Consider the following 21,523-nt stretch of genomic DNA (forward strand, 5'->3'; position numbering starts at 1 on the left):
AAGGCAATGTCCAAGATTGTAGGGGTGAGGGTGGATCCATGCCAGAGAGTGGCAGTCTTTGGGGTATCGGACAGCCAGAACTACATATGGGGAAGAGGGCTGATGCATTTGCTTCGCTAAATTGCCCGCCGGAGAGTCCTGCTCGGCTGGCAATCAGCAGCACCACCCACAGCTGCAGACTGGCTGGCAGATCTGTCGGAATTTCTCTACCTGGTGAAGATGAAATAAACCATCCGAGGGTGGGCCAAGGGCCTCCACAAAGCGTGGGAGCCATTCATCAGCCTGTTCCAAGACTTGTTCAAGGCCAATAGAACATTACAGCGCAGTACAGGCCCTTCGGCCCTCGATGGTGCGTCGACCTGTGAAACCACTCTAAAGCCCATCTACACTATTCCCTTATCATCCATATGTCTATCCAATGACCATTTGAATGCCCCTAGTGTTGGCGAGTCCACTACTGTTGTAGGCACGGCATTCCACGCCCTTACTACTCTGAGTAAAGAACCTACCTCTGACATCTGTCCTATATCTATCTCCCCTCAATTTAAAGCTACGTCCCCTCGTGCTAGACATCACCATCCTAGGAAAAAGGCTCTCATTGTCCACCCTAACCAATCCTCTGATCATCTTGTATGCCTCAATTAAGTCACCTCTTAACCTTCTTCTCTCTCACGAAAACAGCCTCAAGTCCCTCAGCCTTTCCTCCTAAAATCGTCCCTCCATACCAGGCAACATTCTGGTAAATCTCCTCTGCACCCTTTCCAATGCTTCCACATCCTTCCTATAATGCGGCGACCAGAATTGCACGCAATACTCCAAATGCGGCCGCACCAGAGTTTTGTACAGCTGCAACATGACCTCATGGCTCCAAAACTCAATCCCTCTACCAATAAAAGCTAACACACCGTACGCCTTCTTAACAACCCTCTCAACCTGGGTGGCAACTTTCAGGGATCTATGTACATGGACACCGAGATCTCTCTGCTCAGCCACACTGCCAAAAATCTTACTATTAGCCCAGTATTCTGTCTTCCGGTTACTCCTTCCAAAATGAATCACCTCACACTTTTCTGCATTAAACTCCATTTGCCTCCTCTCAGCCCAGCGCTGCAGCTTATCTATGTCCCTCTGTAACTTGCAACATCCGTCCGCACTGTCCACAACTCCACCAACTTCAGTGTCATCTGCAAATTTACTCACCCATCCTTCTACGCCCGCCTCCAGGTCATTTATAAAAATGACAAACAGCAGTGGCCCCAAAACAGATCCTTGTGGTACACCACTAGTAACTGGACTGCAGTCTGAACATTTCCCATCAACCACCACCCTTTGTCTTCTTCCAGCTAGCCAATTTCTGATCCAAACTGCCAAATCACCCTGAATCCCATGCCTCCGTATTTTCTGCAGTAGCGTACCGTGGGGAACCTTATCAAACGCTTTACTGAAATCCATATTCACCACATCAACTGCTTTACCCTCATCCAACTGTTTGGTCACCTTCTCAAAGAACTCAATAAGGTTTGTGAGGCACGACCTACCCTTCACAAAACCGTGTTGACTATCTCTAATCAAATTCCTTTCCAGATGATTATACATCCCATCTCTTATAAACCTTTCCAAGATTTTGCCCACAACAGAAGTAAGGCTCACTGGTCTATAGTTACCGGGGTTGTCTCTACTCCCCTTCTTGAACAAGGGGACAACATTTGCTATCCTCCAGTCTTCTGGCACTATTCCTGAAGACAAAGATGACTTAAAAATCAAAGCCAAAGGCTCAGCAATCTCCTCCCTAGCTTCCCAGAGAATCCTAGGATAAATCCCATCCGGCCCAGGGCACCTATCTATTTTCACACTTTCCAGAATTGCTAACACCGCCTCCTTATGAACCTCAAGCCCTTCTAGTCTAGTAGCCTGAATCTCAGTATTCTCCTCGACAACATTGTCTTTTTCCTGTGTGAATACTGACGAAAAATATTCATTTAGCACCTCTCCTATCTCCTCGGACTCCAAGCACAACTTCCCACTACTGTCCTTGACTGGCCCTACTCTTACCCTAGTCATTCTTTTATTCCTGACCTATCTATAGAAAGCTTTAGGGTTATCCTTGATCCTACCTGCCAAAGACTTCTCATGTCCCCTCCTGGCTCTTCTTAGCTCTCTCTTTAGGTCCTTCCTCGCTAACTTGTAACTCTCGAGCGCCCTAACTGAACCTTCATGTCTCATCTTTACAGAAGCCTCCTTCTTCCTCTTGACAAGTGTTTCGACTGCTTTAGTAAACCACGGTTCCCTTGCTCGACCACTTCCTCCCTGCCTGACAGGTACATATTTATCAAGGAAACGCAGTAGCTGTTCCTTGAACAAGCTCCACAGTTCCATTGTGCCCATCCCCTGCAGTTTTCCCTCATCGCATCATAATTGCCTTTCCCCCAGATATAACTCTTGCCCTGCGGTATATACCTATCCCTTTCCATCACTAAAGTAAACGTAATCGAATTGTGGTCACTATCACCAAAGTGCTCACCTGCCTCCAAATCTGACACCTGTCCTGGTTCATTACCCAGTACCAAATCCAATATGGCCTCGCCTCTCGTTGGCCTATCTACATACTGTGTCAGGAAACCCTCCTGCACGCATTGGACAAAAACGGACCCATCTAAAGTACTCTAACTATAGCATTTCCAGTCAATATTTGGAAAGTTAAAGTCCCCCATAACAACTACCCTGTTGCTTTCGCTCCTATCCAGAATCATCTTTGCAAACATTTCCTCTACATCTCTGGAACTTCAAAGGCCTATAGAAAACCCCTAACAGGGTGACCTCTCCTTTCCTGTTTCTAACCTCAGCCCATACTTCCTCAGTAGACGAGTCCTCATCAAACGTCCTTTCTGCCACCGTAATACTGTCCTTGACTAACAATGCCACCCCTCTCCCTCTTTTACCACCTTCCCTGCGCTTACTGAAATACCTAAACCCGGCACCTGCAACAACCATTCCTGTCCCTGCTCTATCCATGTCTCCGAAATGGCCACAACATCGAAGTCCCAGGTACCAACCCATGCCGCAAGTTCACCCACCTTATTCCGGATGCTCCTGGCATTGAAGAAGACACACTTTAAACCACCTTCCTGCCTGCCGGTACACTCCTGCAACTTTGAAACCTTACTCATGACCTCACTACTCTCAACCTCCTGTATACTGGAGCTACAATTCAGGTTCCCAATAGCAGATAAGAAGGGAGGGGATGGGGGGGGGGGGGCAATGAGGGCAGATGAGACCACAAGGAGCAGATAGGAACAAAGAGGGGGGGGGAAAAGAGAGAAAAGGAGGGGCAGCAAGCGAGGAACCCAGGGAAATATCAGGATTGGACATAGGAAAAGCGCCAACCTGCGCAAACAACCCATGGGGCAAAAGGAACAAATACAAAACTAAAGAGAGCCTACAACATTCATGGTGGAAGAAAGGGCCCCAAGATAGAGCCAAAATAATGAGTATGGGGGGGGTGGAGAAAAGAGAGATGGAAGGGGTACATGTACATTGCACAAACAATTCATCTTGTTCACTTATTGTACAGTGTACAGAAGTAAAAATGTAATTAAAATATTTTTTTTAGAAGTCTGCACAAATTTCTGTTTTACTAGAAGAGGGTGTTATAAAATGTATTCCTGATTTAAACTCTTAAATGTCGAACATTCATTTGTCTCCGTTACATACCAGGAACTACGAGGACCTGTATTTTTTCATAGTCTCCACAGAGAGAACACATAAATCATTAAAACAGAACTGCACAGTAACCTTCTCTATTGGAATAGCTATTTCCACATGAGAAATAGAACACTTAACTGTGCTGCAACCAAGTATGTAGTGGAGGTCTCGAACTACATGCTGTCCAAAGTGGCTGCGAACGCAGGCAGCTTTGCCTGTAGACCAACACTGAATTTATCTACATGAACGGTAAGTTTACCTTACACTCCACAAACACACAGGCCTTCAGTAAAACCGTCATTTCTTCATGTTGAAACAGTTGATAATCTTTTTTTTTTTTTTTTAAATATATTTTATTGAAATGTTTTTTCCCTGAGCAACATTTTTCCCGCTTACAAAACAAGCGAAACGATAACAATAACAAAACAGAATTTTTTAAACTTTTTAACAATAATAATAATAATAATAATATACAAGTAACAAAACCTCCTACTCTCTTGACCTATACTCAACTAAGCCTCCTCCCCCCCCCCCCCCCCCCCCCCCCCCCTCCCTCCCCCCCTGGGTTGCTGCTGCTGGTCATCTGTCTTCCCTCTAACGTTCCCCTAGGTAGTCGAGAAAACAGTTGATAATCTTGACAAGTTTGAACTACTCAAAGTAAATACTAAAGACCTAAGTAACATTAATGCTCGGAATTATAATACCCTTCTTCCCTCCAACCACTTGGTAGACACCTCGCACTAGGAACCAACATTTTTAATGTTCAACTTCATAGCATCCATGACGGCAGCATGACATTTCCACTAACCACAACAACCAATCCAAGAAACCCTTCAAGTGAGAAGTTAATTTAACATTTCCCACATGTACTATGATGCTGCATCGAAGGAACTAAACCTAAACTTTACATGGGATCTGTACAGCCGATATAGAATGAAAACAATTTTAATTCATCAATTCAGGTCGTCTTCGAGCCCAAATCCCAGAGAAGAAAAGGACAGTACAGTGACTCACAGGCCCAAGATATCACCCAAGTTACAAACATTCATCTACACACAAACCTTTCTTGGCCAATCAAGTAGTAGGATAGCTGGAAGAGAGAGGGACTACTCAAAAAGGTTTAGTCTCGTTAGTATCGGTAACTTCAACAGCAGACAAGCACCTACATACATGTACCAACTTTTATTTTAAAATCAACCTTTAGCAGAATTTGGTGCACATCACTTAACAATGTGTCCAGCATTAATCAAGCCAATGAAAAATGGAACCAGGTAATGCTGGCTTAGATATCCACAACATTGGAGATATTGGCTGGGTTGCCTGTGGCCTGCAAGAACAAGAACAAAACCAAAGGAATAGGAATTGCTGGCATTTCAAATAGGTATCAGATTCCAGCAACACATGAATTTTTGCAGCTGCGACTTGACATCGGTATCAAATCAATAAAATAACTGATACAGCATTTGTTCCATTTTATAATTCTCATTCCGTAAATTCTGTCCCTTGTACTGTATAAAGACAAACATTGAGTTAACAACCAATGCAACCCAACTGGTATTCACACTGCACTTTGTAAACAAAATAAAACAGCCTAATGCATGTCGATTTGAATAGATTCAAGGGGAACAAGGCACTTTTCCAGGTTTGGTATGCAAAAGGTCAGTCAAACAGATACATCCTGAGTGGCATTTAAGCAATGGGATAAAGTTTTAAAAAGGAGGGAATTGCTGAAGTAGGACCGATCCAATTAAACACACAGATACTTGAGCGAAGGTGAACAAGAGACTGAACTCACGAGGAATGAACCACCTGGAGGAAGTAGTGCTTGGGGAAACTACAGTGATCGCGTAGAAGGATTTCAGAAGTGATACAATGGGAAAATAAGAAGCCGATGTACATTAAACACCAGAGTAATGTGAGCATGCAGCCTAGTGTTGGGCACAGTTTTGATCAGTAGTTGGTGAAGAGTCATCCGATCTTGAATAGTTAGCCCTGTTCTCTCTTCACTGATGTTGTCAGACCTGCTGAAATTGTCCAGTATTTTCTGATTTTGTTCAGGTTCCAGCATAGCATCCACAGTAATCTGCTTTTATTTTAAGAGTTTTGGTCAAGTTGGGGTTTCTAGGAGAAAGAATGCTACGTCAGCAAGGCAGGTGATCAAACGTTTAAGTCAGGAGGTGACGAAGAAATGGATAAGGATCTCAGTGGCTGAAGAGGGGCGGAAGTCGGAAATGCTGCAAGCGGTTATAGAAGGAAGTGGCTTTCAAGCGTAATTCAGGTCAACATGGCCTCAAACGTCACAGATAATCTGATTCATAAGTTCACCTTGAGGGGGTCTGCGCAGGGGTTCTACAGGCGGTGGCAACCGTTCCTGGACTATCTCGCGGAGCGTTAGAGGAAGGTCGGTTAGCAGCAGCAGCAACCTTGGGGGAGGGGGGGGCTCCCTGGGAGGGTGGATGAGCAAGAGATAACATGAAGGGTTGGGGTAACTGGCACATACGGGTGAGGGCCAGTGTACAAAGCTGTGTAAATATATCATTTTGCCATGTATATATCTTGCTCTGCGCGATTTCTCTTTTTTTTTGTTACGAGGGGGGGGGGGGGGGTTATTGTTTGTAAGGGAGAAAAATTGTGTTAAAAAACTTTAATATATATATATTTTTTTAAAAAGATAATCTGATTCAACCTAAAAGAGCATGGGAAGGAATTAGAAATCAGTGGCCTAAAGCAAAAATTGTGGCATGGGCCAAAGATTCGAAGATGAGCATTTCAGAATGTGGAGTTTTTAAAAAACGGAGACAATCCATTCAGAAGACACTGTAGGAAGGTTGCTGGAAATCACACCAGGCAAGAAAATGAATTTGCAATATTCCCACTGGCCCCCCAAAACAAATTTTCTAAGTCATTTCCAATCCAAGGGAACATTAATGTCAAAATCAGAAAATAATTATTTCTGTTCCAGTTGCTTCAAGCAATGTCCTCGGGCTGGCATGGACAAAATGGCCTTCTTCTGTGCTGTAACATTTCTATGATTCAGTGGCTATTCAAAATCATGAGGGGGTTGGACAGAGTAGATAGGGAGAAACCGCTCCCACTTCCCGCGTGGAAAGGATCAAGAACGAGGCGTTACAGATTTAAAGTGATTGGCAAAAGAAGCAAAAAAGTGGCAAGAGAAAAAAAAAAACTTCACACAGCGAGTGAATATGATCTGGAATGCACTGACTGAAAGTGTGGTGGAGAGAGAATCAATCAAGGAATTTAAGAGGCGGTTAGACGCATATTTGAGAATCAACAATCTGTAGGGTTACAGGGAGAAAGCAGGAGAATGGCACCAGGTGAAATACTCAATTGGAGAGCTGGTGCAGATACAATCGGCCAAATTGCTTTCTTCTGCTCTATAACACTAGGTATGCTTTTAAATTTTAGAACATATTTGAACAATGATAGATGCATTAGTGCCAATCACCCAGAACCATAAAAATGTAGAACATTCAAGAATAAGAACAAAGCAACGTATTGAACAAACATACAGCATCCATGGGCACATTCTGCAGTGCCATTAAAACTACTATTTAGTGGCAGATTGTAGAAGTCACTATTTTGTGGCTGTACACAAGTCACTGAAGTTCAAAATGGTATAAATCCAAAAGAACGTCAACCATCAGCAACAATACTCCCATCTCAGAAAATGTACTGTTGTACTGAACAGCATTATAGAAAGCTAACTTTCTGATTTTAAAACAAATCACTAGTGATGTGTAACTGTCAGAACACTGAATTATCCTTTTTGCCAACTACAGCATCATCTGCTGATCAAAGATAGGCCAGTCAAGTAAAAAAAAAAAATTCTTACAATGAACCAGCAGCTCACCCAACAATCCTCATAACTTGCAATGCTAAAGTCACTGAAAATAGTTGTATAACTATTAACACTTTGTCAACAATGTTGTAAACTGTCAATTCAAAAAAATTTTAATGAATATAATCAAGATTGAACCTTGGTCTGAGCCAAGATTATAACTGAAACAGTGCTGAAGCCCAGCTGCCATCGACATTCCTCAACTTGGGAGATAGAAACAAATAGAGACAAAAGAAAATCCAGCAGCCAACATTCCCACTCCTGATTGCTATGTGTTATGTTTCAGTTGTACAAGGCATTGGTGAGACTGCAACTCAAATACTTTGTGCAGTTCAGGTCTCCTTATTCAAGGCAAGATGTAAAATGCACTGGAGGCAGTTCCGAGGTTTCATAGAATTTACAGTGCAAGATGCCATTCGGCCCATCGAGTCTGCACCAGCCCTTGGAAAGATCACCTTATCTAAGCCCACACCTCCACCCTATACCCATAACCCTGTAACCCCACCTAACCTTTTTGGACACTAACGGCAATTTAGCATAGCCAATCCACCTAACCGGCACATCTTTGGACTGTGGAAGGAAACCGAAGCACCCGGAGAAAACCCACACATTGACGGGGAGAACGTGCAGACTCCGCACAGACAGTGACCCAAGCCGGGAATCGAACCTGGGATCCTGGAGCTGTGAAGCAACTGTGCTAACCACTGTGCTACTAGTGTTTACTCAGTGACATCTGGAATGAGCAGGTTGTCTTCTGAGGGTCGATTGGAGAGGCTGGGCTTGTTTCCACTACAGTTTAGAAGAGTGAGAGTAACTTGATTGAAGCATCGAAGATCCTGAACAGTATTGACAAGGTAAATGTGGAAATTATGTTACCTCTTCTGGGCAAGTCCAGCACTAGGGGGCACTACTTTTAAATTAGGGACCGCCCTCAAGAGGCCAGATATGGGGAGAATCATTTTCTCTTAGAGGTTTGTGCGACTTCGGAACAATCTGCCTCAGATGGCGGTGAAGGTAAGGTCATGACATTTTTAAGGCAAAGGTAGATCGATTCGGTTATTGTTATAACCTGCCTACTTACGATTGGCTGGGGACTAATGACTATCCCACAATCCTATGGGAGTATGAACTTCCCCAATGAGGGGGGCGGAGAAACTCCTAGTATAAATAAGCTGGCCTGTTCAGGAACCAGCAGGAAGGAGAAGGTAGCAAGGGAAGTTACTGCTACTGTTATGTATATATTGTTATAGTAAATAAACGTTATTATTTTGTATCCTTAAAACTCGTGCTGGATTCTTCGTGGCCCTTACAAAAGTTATATGGGGTATATGGAGAATTTGGAACTCACAACATACAGATCAGCCATGATCTTATTGAATGGCAGAGCAGGCTTGTGGCACCAAATGACCTACTTCTGCTTCTATTTTGTATGTTTGTATATGGGGGAGTCAATGTAAAACAGGAACAAGATTCAATTCCACTACCCCGCTTACTCAAATATGATTGATCAACCAGTTATGCAAGACAATAGAGGGCGGTATAAATATACATCAATTTCTCACATTACTACATTTCCTACATGACAACACATCAACAGTACTTAAATAGCCTTACTGAGTTAAGAGCCATCTTGAGATCATGACAGGTGGTACATGAACACAAGTTCTTCCCAGTCAAGTCATCTCGAGAAAAGGATGAGCAAACATGTTAATCGCCATCATGCCTCATGCAGTTGTAAAGTGGTCTATAACCCTATTGTGGGTGGCATGGTGGCACAGTGGTTAGCACTGCTGCCTCACATCACCAGGGAACCGGGTTCGACTCCACCCTTGGGCAACTGTGAGAGTTTTCACACTCTCCTTGTGTCTGCGTGAGTTTTCTCCAGGTGCTCTGGTTTCCTCCCACAGACCAAAGGTGTGCAGATTAGGTTGATTGGCCATCACTATGTGGGGTTATGGGAATAGGGCGGGGGAATGGGTCTATGTAGAGTGCTATTTCAGAAGGTCGGTGCAGACGCGATGGGCCGAATGACCTCCTTCTGCACTGTCGGGATTCTATGGACACAATAGAAATGAATAGCAGTACTTCCAGAAATTACAGAAGTTTTGTGAGTTTAGAATGACCCCAGGCCTGACCCCATGTCTTCTGGGTCACTAACTAATAAGCCAACTCAAACTGCATTAAATTGGGTGAAATTCAAACGGTAGCTTTTTAATGGGGAACATTTTTTTTTTTTTTAAAGTTGTGAAATAGTCAGTATTTTTAATTAAACAGCTCCTCAAAACAAACATTGCCAAAGTTCGTCAGGCAACAATTTTTCTTCAAAAAGGGAAAAGTACAGAATTAAATTCCAGGACCTGGTCAATAGTCCAGGATGTCAGAAAGATAAGAACCAGCATTAAAATCCTCTCCACCACAAGCTCTTGTTTGCAGGACCTGACCCAAGGGAGGACGGCCTGCAGAAACATGCTCTTACTTGTGCAATAAGATGCATTCTTCCTCTACCATGGCAAACCCTAACTCCTCCCACTGCAAGGTTTAAACATCTGTGGGACGAACAATGGCAATGTGCGACACACAGCCCAAACCTCAAACTAATTACCAAACAATAATTGCCGAGCAAAATGAACAGAAGCCGTGCTGCAGTTCTATAAAACTTAGTCAGAATACTGTATTCAATGCTGACCACCTTACCTCAAGAGAGAATGCACTGGTCTGAAAAATGGGTGCAGCAGAGTCACAATATGCTACAGAATTAAACTAGGAGGAGAGGTTGCAGATTCTAAGCTTGTATTCCAATGAATATAAAGATTAAATGGGGGGGGGGGGGGGGGCAATCTAATCGAGGTGTTCAAGGTTTTTTTTCCACTATTTGTTCATGAGTTGTGGGTGTAACTGGGGATTTATCGCCTATCCTGAATTTCAGGTAACGTCAGAATGCTGTTTGGAAGGGAGATTCAGGATTTTGATGCAGTAGCGGTATATTTCCAAGTCAGGATGGTATGTTGTATGGGAGAGGAACTTGCAGGTGGTATTGACATGCATCTGCTGTTTTTGTCCTTCACAGTATTTGGAGTCTTTGGAAAGCGCAGTCGAAGGAGGTTTGACAAGTTGCTGCAGTGCATCTTGGAGATAGTACACACTGCTACCACTATGTACCGGCGGTGGAAGTAGTGTATGTTTAAGTTGGTGGATGAGGTTCCGATCAAGAATGGCTTCACCCTGGATGGTGTCAAGCTTCATGAATGTTGTTGGAGCTGCACTTACCCAGACAAGTTAAGAATATTAGGTGACATTCTTGACTGGCAACTTTTAAATGCCAACTTTGGAAAGTCAGGAAGGGAGTTCCCAGCTTTGAAATCTTCTCTTGAATCCACTGCACTTAACTGTACCAACCATATAAGTTTCTGGTCAATGGTTGATCAGAATGTTGACAGTGGAGTATTCAGCAAACAAGGCAGCTGAACATCAAAAGGAAGATGGCCAAATTCTCTATTAGTCATAGAATTATAGAATCCCTACAAAGAAGGCCATTCGGCCCATCAAGTCTGCACCAGCCCTTCAAAAACCACTCTACCCATGTCTACTCTCCCGTCCACCCTGCCCGAGCCCCGCAACCCCATAACCAAACCTGCACATATCTGGACACTAAGGGGCAATTTAGCATGGCCAATCCACCTAACCTGCACATCTGCGGACTGCGGGAGGAAACCACAGCACCGGGAGGAAACCCACACAGACAGGGAGAATGTACAACTCCACACGGTCAACCAAGACCGGAATTGAATCCGGGTCCCTGGCACTGTGAGGCTGCAGTGGCAATCTCAGTGCTACTGATTAAAAGCAATTGATAAGAAAAGATAGACAGAAGCTATTTCCTGGTTGGGAAATTGGTGACGTTTTTTTGATCTACAAGGGAATCAAGGTTTATGGGGTCAGGCAGGAAAGCGGAGTTAAGGCCACAATTAGATCAGCCATTATCTTATTCAATGGCGGAACAGGCTTGAGGGCCCGATTGGCCTACTCCTGTTTATGATAACCTTAAAGTTAGAGCTAGACCATTCAATGGCGATGTAGAAAGCACATCCTAACATCAAGAGGTAGAAATTTGGAATTCCTTCTCAAACAGATGTTAAAGCTAGGTCAAACAATTAAAATGTTTTGGTAGACAAGGGTACAAAAAAGGATACGAGGCAAAAATTAGCAAATGGAGATACATACTATGATCTAATTGAACATCAGAACAGGTTTGAAGGGTTGAATGGCCTACACGCATGATCCTGTGCTCCTTCTGATCTCATTCCTGTATTGAAATCGTGACTGCCACCTGCATCCCAGATGAACGAAAAAGACAAACCCTCAGCTTGCTCTTATTTCACGGTTTTCCTTTCTGGGTTTCCAATGGTTGGTTTGTTTTGTGAGGGCCACGAAGAATCCAGCACGAGTTTTAAGGATACAAAGTAATAGCATTCATTTACAATAACATATATATATATATATATATATATAAAAAACAGTAGCAGTAACTTCCCTTGCTACATACTCCTTCCTGCTGGTTCCTGAACTGGCCAGCTTTATTTATACTAGGAGTTTACTAATGGTTTCTCGACCCCCCCCCCCCCCTCATTGGGGAAGCTCATACTCCCACAGGATTGTGGGATTGTCATTAGTCCCCAGCCAATGGTAAGTAGGCAGGTTATAACAGTTTGACATTTGCGTTTTAGGGTTTAGCCCTGCAGAACTACTGGAAGCTTGAAATCTCTGTAGATGATCCTACATTCGAATCATTTTGTTGGCCTTAGTGCAGGGTCTTACTCATGGTTAGAAAAAGGTCCCACACAAACGTCAGGATGCCCACAGGTTACAAGTGCAAACTTTTTTCCCCCGGGGGATTTATACAAAGTTGCAGTTTAGTAAATGCAGCAACAAACTGGACAATGCCCTCATTGTACACCTGAATTCGCCTCACCCAAACACGAAGTGTACTTCACGTGTCCGGCACATCAAACAGCTCTGAAGTTCAATGTGTGTATGTCATTCGTATTTCATGTACAACACTTGTACCAAGCGAGGAAACAAGCCAGGAAAATGCTGCGGGGCAAGCCGGAGAACCTGACTTCTGCTTTTAACTCCAATGGGAACTGTACACCAGTAACTCCCCGCCCCTTCAGTGTTGCAAGCACCTAAAAAAAGGCATTGTTTTGGGGTTTTTTTTTGGGGGGGGGGGGGGGGAAAGAGAAGAGAGAGCCACTTCCTTCCAACCATCCTGCAAAATGTATTTCTTCACCCCCCCCCACCTCTGGGAGGCTGAACTAACTCTCTAACTTTTGCAAACGTTCAACCAGCACCAACTTTTGCCCCCCCCCCCCCCCCCCCCCGGGCCACAAGAAAAAGGGAGAGTGGAGGCTGGGCAAGGCTGAGGAATATCTCTGGAGATAAGCTGTGTCAATCACCCAGGTAAACTGAAGACCCCCCCCCACACACACCCCTGCCCCAAACCACTGAAAACACCTTTGCCGGGCCTCTCTCCCTTTTGCAAATTTGAAACTGGTAACGAAGATTTAAAAAGTTATCCTCTGCCCAACATCGTCCACAAATAGCTTTCCGATTCTACCTACCTCTCTCGCACGCCCATGCGAACCCTTCGCCTTCCCCCACCACCGCTCCTGCAGATGCAACCAAAACCTGACAGGAGCTTATCGCCTGGGGAGGGGGGGGGGGGATGTTGTTCTTTTTGTTTATTCAAATGAAGCTTATTTTTTTTCTCTCTCTCTGCACAAGTTTCCTTTCTTTGACTCCAGCGTGCAGTCAGGCGCCACACTTTCGCCTGTTGCAGTGCGGTGCAGGGCATCCTCCAAACAGATAAGACTGCTGCGCGGCCATGTTCAGCGCAATGTCGTGCCCCGGCCTGGCAAAACTTCTCTCTGAACTCGTTCCCTCCCCGTCTGTCGTCGGAAGGAGTGGCTGCCGTCCCCACACACACACACACACACACTCGGAGGGGAGGGGGAAGGTTAGGGTGCGTGGGATAGCTGCTTCCCCAGTTACAATTGCTGTGACTGCGCAAAACGTTTGCTCAGAGACTCTTTTTATTTATAATTTCAGCTGCAGCGCACACACGCGCGCGAAAAGAGGTTTTTCACGATAATCCTCCGCCGGGATATTCGGGTGAGCGTTCTTGTACTGTCTGCAAAGCAGGAAGTCAAGTGGCCCCAGCCTTGCCTCTCCCCAACACGTTGCAACATCCCATTACAGCCCAACCATTCTGGTTCCTAAAGTCCAATCGTTTCTCCTCAACAACAGCTATAGGATGAACAGGTGACCAGTATTCTTACTCTCTCTCCCACCCCCATGCACATTTTGTGGATTCCAATGCACATAATAATCTTTATTACTGCCACAAGTAGGCTTACATTATACACTGCAGTGCAGTTCCTGTGAAAATCCCCCAGTCGCCACACTCCGGCGCCTGTTCGGGTACACAGGGAGAATTCAGAATGTCCATTTCACCCAACATTATGGGAGGCATGGGGCGCAATTCTCCCATCGGGAGGCTAAGTCCCGATGCCAAAGTGAAAACCGGAATGTTTCCCTCCAACGTCGGAGGCCGCTCCCAGCCCCCTATTCTCCCGCCCCCGGGGGGCTAGGAGCATCATTTACGTAAATGACGTCACCCGCGCATGCGCGGTTACCGTCCTCCCCGTGGCTGCCCCGCAAGGAGATGTCAGGTGGATCTTGCGGAGCTGCGGAGAAAAGGAGGTCCTCCTTCAGAGAGGCCGGCCCGCCGATCGGTGGGCACCGATCGCGGGCCAGGCCCCTTTATATATTTATTCAAAATTTTCACCAATTTTCAACCAAACACTCCAGAAAGAAAGAAAAACAAAATTGTACTAGGAAATCAAACAAAGATACACTAACCCCATTTAACAAATAAATACAAAAGTGGGGGAAACACCCCCTTTTAACAAAAAGATAAACCAACCCCCCGCCCCCCCCCCCCCCCCCCCCCCCGGGTTGCTGCTGTTTCGACCTCCACCGAGACCTCCACCGAGGGTTTAAACTAGTATGGCAGGGGGGTGGGTACGGGAGCAATAGGTCAGAAGGCGAGAGCATTGAGGGAGAACTAGGGAATAGGGACAGTGTGGCTCTGAGGCAGAGCAGACGGGGAAAAGTTGCTGAACACAGCGGGTCTGGTGGCCTGAAGTGCATATGTTTTAATGCAAGGAGCATTACGGGTAAGGCAGATGAACTTAGAGCTTGGATTACTACTTGGAACTATGATGTTATTGCCATTACAGAGACCTGGTTGAGGGAAGGGCAGGATTGGCAGCTAAACGTTCCAGGATTTAGATGTTTCAGGCGGGATAGAGGGGGATGTAAAAGGGGAGGCGGAGTTGCGCTACTTGTTCGGGAGAATATCACAGCTATACTGCGAGAGGACACCTCAGAGGGCAGTGAGGCTATATGGGTAGAGATCAGGAATAAGAAGGGTGCAGTCACAATGTTGGGGGTATACTACAGGCCTCCCAACAGCCAGCGGGAGATAGAGGAGCAGATAGGTAGGCAGATTTTGGAAAAGAGTAAAAACAACAGGGTTGTGGTGATGGGAGACTTCAACTTCCCCAATATTGACTGGGACTCACTTAGTGCCAGGGGCTTAGACGGGGCGGAGTTTGTAAGGAGCATCCAGGAGGGCTTCTTAAAACAATATGTAAACAGTCCAACTAGGGAAGGGGCAGTACTGGACCTGGTATTGGGGAATGAGCCCGGCCAGGTGGTAGATGTTTCAGTAGGGGAGCATTTTGGTAACAGTGACCACAATTCAGTAAGTTTTAAAGTACTGGTGGACAAGGATAAGAGTGGTCCGAGGATGAATGTGCTAAATTGGGGGAAGGCTAATTATGACAATATTAGGCGGGAACTGAAGAACATAGATTGGGGGCGGATGTTTGAGGGCAAATCAACATCTGACATGTGGGAGGCTTTCAAGTGTCAGTTGAAGGGAATACAGGACAGGCATGTTCCTGTGAGGAAGAAAGATAAATACGGCAATTTTCGGGAACCTTGGATGACGAGTGATATTGTAGGCCTCGTCAAAAAGAAAAAGGAGGCATTTGTCAGGGCTAAAAGGCTGGGAACAGACGAAGCCTGTGTGGCATATAAGGAAAGTAGGAAGGAACTTAAGCAAGGAGTCAGGAGGGCTAGAAGGGGTCATGAAAAGTCATTGGCAAATAGGGTTAAGGAAAATCCCAAGGCTTTTTACACGTACATAAAAAGCAAGAGGGTAGCCAGGGAAAGGGTTGGCCCACTGAAGGATAGGCAAGGGAATCTATGTGTGGAGCCAGAGGAAATGGGCGAGGTACTAAATGAATACTTTGCATCAGTATTCACCAAAGAGAAGGAATTGGTAGATGTTGAGTCTGGAGAAGGGGGTGTAGATAGCCTGGGTCACATTGTGATCCAAAAAGACGAGGTGTTGGGTGTCTTAAAAAATATTAAGGTAGATAAGTCCCCAGGGCCTGATGGGATCTACCCCAGAATACTGAAGGAGGCTGGAGAGGAAATTGCTGAGGCCTTGACAGAAATCTTTGGATCCTCGCTGTCTTCAGGGGATGTCCCGGAGGACTGGAGAATAGCCAATGTTGTTCCTCTGTTTAAGAAGGGTAGCAAGGATAATCCCGGGAACTACAGGCCGGTGAGCCTTACTTCAGTGGTAGGGAAATTACTGGAGAGAATTCTTCGAGACAGGATCTACTCCCATTTGGAAGCAAATGGACGTATTAGTGAGAGGCAGCACGGTTTTGTGAAGGGGAGGTCGTGTCTCACTAACTTGATAGAGTTTTTTGAGGAGGTCACTAAGATGATTGATGCAGGTAGGGCAGTAGATGTTGTCTATATGGACTTCAGTAAGGCCTTTGACAAGGTCCCTCATGGTAGACTAGTACAAAAGGTGAAGTCACACGGGATCAGGGGTGAACTGGCAAGGTGGATACAGATCTGGCTAGGCCATAGAAGGCAGAGGGTAGCAATGGAGGGATGCTTTTCTAATTGGAGGGCTGTGACCAGTGGTGTTCCACAGGGATCAGTGCTGGGACCTTTGCTCTTTGTAGTATATATAAATGATTTGGAGGAAAATGTAACTGGTCTGATTAGTAAGTTTGCAGACGACACAAAGGTTGGTGGAATTGCGGATAGCGATGAGGACTGTCTGAGGATACAGCAGGATTTAGATTGTCTGGAGACTTGGGCGGAGAGATGGCAGATGGAGTTTAATCCGGACAAATGTGAGGTAATGCATTTTGGAAGGGCTAATGCAGGTAGGGAATATACAGTGAATGGTAGAACCCTCAAGAGTATTGAAAGTCAAAGAGATCTAGGTGTACAGGTCCACAGGTCACTGAAAGGGGCAACACAGGTGGAGAAGGTAGTCAAGAAGGCATACGGCATGCTTGCCTTCATTGGCCGGGGCATTGAGTATAAGAATTGGCAAGTCATGTTGCAGCTGTATAGAACCTTAGTTAGGCCACACTTGGAGTATAGTGTTCAATTCTGGTCGCCACACTACCAGAAGGATGTGGAGGCTTTAGAGAGGGTGCAGAAGAGATTTACCAGAATGTTGCCTGGTATGGAGGGCATAAGCTATGAGGAGCGATTGAATAAACTCGGTTTGTTCTCTCTGGAACGAAGGAGGTTGAGGGGCGACCTGATAGAGGTATACAAAATTATGAGGGGCATAGACAGAGTGGATAGTCAGAGGCTTTTCCCCAGGGTAGAGGGGTCAATTACTAGGGGGCATAGGTTTAAGGTGAGAGGGGCAAGGTTTAGAGTAGATGTACGAGGCAAGTTTTTTACGCAGAGGGTAGTGGGTGCCTGGAACTCGCTACCGGAGGAGGTAGTGGAAGCAGGGACGATAGGGACATTTAAGGGGCATCTTGACAAATATATGAATAGGATGGGAATAGAAGGATACGGACCCAGGAAGTGTAGAAGATTGTAGTTTAGTCGGGCAGTATGGTCGGCGCGGGCTTGGAGGGCCGAAGGGCCTGTTCCTGTGCTGTACATTTCTTTGTTCTTTGTTCTTTGTTCCACGAGAAAGTCTAGGAACGGTTGCCACCGCCTGGAGAACCCCTGCACAGACCCTCGCAAGGCAAACTTTATCCTCTCCAACTTAATGAACCCTGCCATGTCATTAATCCAAGCTTCCACGCTCGGTGGCTTCGCATCTTTCCACATTAGTAGTATCCTCTGCCAGGCTACCAGGGACGCAAAGGACAGAACTCCGGCCTCTTTCAGCTCCTGCACTCCCGGCTCGTCCGATACCCCCAAATAGTGCTAGGCCCCAGCTCGGCTTGACCCGGGTATTCACAACTTTGGACATAGCCCTCGCAAAGCCCCTCCAGAACCCCTTCAGCACCAGGTGGCCAAACCCCTTTTGAGGCCGCCCCCGGTGCAGGAACCCCCCCCCCCCGCCCCACAGCGTTCCCACGCTGTTCCCGCCGGCAGCAACCAGGTGCGGATGGCGCCGGCGGGAAGCCGTCGTGTTGGGCAGGCCGCTCGGCCCATCCGGGTCGGAGAATCGCCGCTCGCCCGTTACAAACGGCGAGCAGCGATTCTCCCGGCGGCCAGCCGTGATTCACGCCGCGCCGGTGTGGAAGAATCGCGTACGGATGCCGGGGCGGCGTGGCAGGACTCGTGCGGCACCCCAGCAATTCTCCCACCCGGCGTTGGTGGGGGGGGGGGGGAAAGAGAGAGAGAATTCCGCCCATGGCCTTTTTTTTGAAAATGGAGCTACTTTAAGCACGACAGAAAAGTTGCTGCAAGGGGGTTTCTCCTGATCTCTCGAAAGGAAAAAACCCAGGCGTTTCTCCAGGGTTTCTACCAACCTTGCAATGAAACAAAAAAAAAAATGAGCCGTGGCAATATTTAGGCTGAGAAACACCTTTGATCACAATTCCATGAGTCAATGAGTGGTCTGCGCATAATGTCCTAGAGGTCCCCTTCGAGAAAAGGAGATGACGGATACAGTCGGATGGTGCCCCCAGCAGACCCATCAAGGTCATTTGGCGGAATGCCTCATCACCAGAACTTTCAAACAAACACCAAGACTTAGTTTCGCTGGTGGCGAGAAAGCCCCTCCCTGTCAGATCTTTCCTACACGCCCAGAGTGTCACCCCGTCCACACATTGCCCTTGAGGTGACAGCGGTGAAGAAGAGACCATTGTGAACCTCCTTGTGGAATGTGCCTTTGCACAGAAGGTCTGGAGAGAGAGGTGGTGGTTTTTGCAGAGGTTCTTCCAGAGCAGCTCCCTGACGCAGGACTCTTGTGCTCTACGCGTTGTTCCCAGGGACGGATACCAATACAAGCATCAGCAGGATCGTCAGCTCGGTGAAAGATACTCTTTGGCCTACCCAAAATTGGTTGGCCTTCCAGTACAAAGAGCTGACCGAGTATTGCAGACTGGCACATTCCAAAGTCCAGGATTACATGCTGAGGGATGCACTAAAGCTTGGGGCAGCTGCTGCGGAGGCACAATGGGGGAAGGTCGCTGCCTAAATCCTCTCAGCCATAATGAACTGAGGGGCTGGGAATTGTACAGAACTCCCTTGGGCTGTATGAGTGACATTGAATGTATACAGTGAATATTACATGTATCACAATTGTATTGAAGCACCTCAGAGTGCAACTTAATCGATGTAAGAAACTCAAATACCATTGCAGCATTGCAATGACAATTTTGAAATGTCTAATTTTTGACTGTATTGAAGCACCTCAAGAGTGCATCATGATGCATGTAGAGAATTTGAATATTATTGCATGGTGTGATGGCCATTTTGAAATATTTGTAATGTTCTTTCAGATATTTTACGAATAAAGTAAATGTTTGCAAAAAAAAAAAAAAAAAGCAGACCCCCATGGAACTTCTTCCTCCATATATTTAATTCACTTTGACATTAAACACTTTCCAATTGCTCACAGAGTTCATCCGCTCAATCTTTGAGGTATGCTGGCCAGGAAGGCCTTATGTTTGATCAGACCTCTGGGAGGTAAGGGAACAAAAAAACCTAGCCAGAATTCAGACAAACAAACACTTGACAAATGACGGACAGGAAAAGGGCTATTGGACCATCTGACCTGCCCCATACGGTTGTGGTGTATTGTGCATCACAAATAAGAAGACTCCCCCACCCATATCACATAATAATTTGAAAGGGGCAAAAAAAAAAAAAGGTTCAAATCCCAGGTCAATTAGATAGTTTCAAAAAAATCAGGATCGGGCCAGAGGGTGGTGCAGTAGTTAGCACTGCTGCCTCACTACACCGAGTACCCGGGTTCAATCCCTGCCTCGGTTCACTGTCCGTGTGGAGTTTGAACATTCTCCCCGTGTCTGCGTGGGACTCACCCACAACCCAAAGATGTGCAGAGTAGGTGGATTGGCCACGCTAAATCTCCCCTTAATTGGGGGGAAAAAAGTGGGCACTTTAAATTTTTTCTTTTTTAAGTCTGGATCATCTTGAGCAACTGAAACTAGTCTGAGAGCACATAAAATAATTTTTAAATGGTTTCAAAGCCAATTAACCTAGCAATAATATAATTAACTTACAGGACCACAAGAATTAGTAACCCCTCAGTTTTACTTAAATTTTCCATTCGCCAGCTAAGAAGCACCCATGTGCCAGATAAGGCCTGGGTCAGGCTTGGCTGTAATGCCATTGTAGGTGATTGGCACACTCTGCTAAACACAACTGCTTGGAAAGCACATGTATGGAACCACAGCATCATGGAGTCATGAACTTCAGAAAGGGGAAAAACGAAGTGAAAATTCAGCAAGGAAAGGGGATATGGGGGTGAAATTCAATTGAAAGATTTCACGCTGCACTGAAGTTATTGGAAAGGAAAATTAGATAGGCTGCATAAAGGCAGCCAATTTGCTGCTCCCGATTTTGTACCAAAGTTGAACTTCACTCCTGGGGCCTCTTCGCACCCATCCAATACTACTTTAACTCGGGAAAATAAATCAGCCAGACTCCAAAGAAACTCATTGACTTGTTGGCAGATGCCACGATTGCTGAAGAAGCAAATTTCTCCATCTCCACACATAAATATCCCAGCTACTGCTGCCTTATTAGGCTTAGATCATTCGGCTTAAATTTAAGGCTGTATAATCAGTTGCTCACAAAATTAATCGATCCACAGAAAAAAAAAGAGGGAATGAGAAATTTATATATGAGCATTGATCTACAAACTAAAATGCCACCCTATGTTGTTCGACCAGAAATATGTCCAGTTAGATCTCCAGCCTGGTGCTAAGATTATTTCAATTACGCTCAGTGACCCAGAAATTTGGGTATCCCTAGTTTTGGGTATGAGAATATAGCTATATTTCCTGCACCAGAATGTTGCCAAGTCCAAGGCTAGTCTCATATTAAAACTCGGGCATCATGATTATGGAGCTAATATAGTACAACAACCCACCTGCAAAAAATAATGACTAATCAGTCCAATGCTAGCCTCAGCAAAGTGAGTCTGAGGGTAGGGTCCAGTCTGGGATTGGGAACCAGATAAAACGGAGGCAGAGATGGGAGGTCTGAGAATTGAGGGGTATGGGGTTGTGGTTCAGTGTTGGAGATTGAGCATTTTGTGTCAGGAATCAGATTGGCAACACAGAAGTTTGGGCCACGAATCAGGAGAGCAGTTGAGGATCGCAGGTTTCAGGATCGAATCACTGTCAGGGATTTAGGGGGTTTCCATGTCGGGAACGCAGGCATTGGAACAGTGAATTGCCAGGGCTGGGCTGGGCTGGATGTCGCAATACCCCAGGGTTAACCAATCTTGAAGAGGGTCCTGACATTGGAGCTAGGCCCATTATTTACATTTCAAAATAGGGCGAAAGACCTCCTTCAGGGGTTGGTAAAGGGCATTGCTTTTACATCCTTATCCAATATGGTGGGTGGTGCACTTCC

At 45.7% G+C, this 21,523-nt stretch overlaps 1 protein-coding gene across 10 annotated transcripts in view; it reads right to left on the bottom strand.

Moving 5' to 3' along the window:
- LOC140425573 (transcriptional-regulating factor 1) overlaps positions 1-21,523 on the bottom strand; it is a 322,969-nt gene that overhangs the window by 273,026 nt on the left and 28,420 nt on the right. For 3 of the 10 annotated variants that reach the window (XM_072510068.1, XM_072510049.1, XM_072510023.1), the window contains exon 1: positions 13,180-13,603. The exons of 3 other annotated variants lie outside the window; for them this stretch is intronic. The gene's annotated coding sequence lies outside the window, so the exon portion shown is untranslated. Of the gene's footprint in view, positions 1-13,179; positions 13,604-21,523 lie in introns of those variants that run through there. 4 more of the 10 variants (XM_072510094.1, XM_072510077.1, XM_072510085.1 and 1 more) reach the window with 4 other exon arrangements.

The sequence above is a fragment of the Scyliorhinus torazame genome, chromosome 1 (assembly GCF_047496885.1).
Source record: "Scyliorhinus torazame isolate Kashiwa2021f chromosome 1, sScyTor2.1, whole genome shotgun sequence".
Lineage (NCBI taxonomy): Eukaryota > Metazoa > Chordata > Chondrichthyes > Carcharhiniformes > Scyliorhinidae > Scyliorhinus > Scyliorhinus torazame.